At 43.8% G+C, this 776-nt stretch overlaps 1 protein-coding gene across 1 annotated transcript in view; it reads right to left on the minus strand.

Moving 5' to 3' along the window:
• LOC109932736 (thioredoxin domain-containing protein 16-like) overlaps positions 1–776 on the minus strand; it is a 105,474-nt gene that overhangs the window by 32,371 nt on the left and 72,327 nt on the right. The window lies entirely within an intron of this gene.

Genomic DNA, 776 nt, shown 5'->3' on the forward strand with positions numbered 1-776 from the left:
GCCTGGCCTGCTGTGTTCCTCCAGCTCCACACGGTGTTATCTCTGACTCCAGCATCTGCAGTTCTTACTATCTCTCAGATAGGCTTGGACTTTCCTCCTCTCCCTGCCCCAAATATGGAATGTAATGGCAAACCACTATTGACAAAAAACTGCCAAGAAAACAACTCAAAGTGAAAGAACAACAGAAAATAAGCCTTTGAGGGAAGCACACGTGGACTGGAATGGAAAGGAGATGTGGTGGTTCAGGAACACAAAGTTACAACATTTAAAATTCATTTGAACAGGCACATGAATAGGAAAGGTTTGGAAGGATATGGCCTAAACGTAAGCAAATGGGTCTAGTCTGGTTTGGGAAACTTGGTCAGTGCAGGTGAGTTGGACCTAAGGGTCTGTTTCTGTGCTATATGGCTCTATTAGAAACCAGAATAGGAGTATGCCATTCAGCTCATAGCCCACTCTGGTGTTTAATGAGATCATTGCTGATCTCGTACTTCAACATCATTTTCCTGTATTATTCCCCTCCCCCCATATCTGTTGATGTTTCTAAAATGATAGAAATCTATTGATATTAGTCTTGAACATAACTAACCACTGAGATTCCACAGCTCCATGGGGGAAGAAAATTCCAAAGATTCACCACCACTACCTCAGTTCTCAATGGCCTGCTTCCTGTGTGCGCCTCTGAGTGTGTATCCCCTAGTTCCAGGCACCTCGGTCAGATGCAACCTTTCCTGCATCTACCCTGTCAATCCAATCAAGCATATGTTTGGATAAGA

Source organism: Rhincodon typus, chromosome 8 (assembly GCF_021869965.1).
Source record: "Rhincodon typus isolate 14 chromosome 8, sRhiTyp1.1, whole genome shotgun sequence".
Classification (NCBI taxonomy): Eukaryota; Metazoa; Chordata; class Chondrichthyes; order Orectolobiformes; family Rhincodontidae; genus Rhincodon; species Rhincodon typus.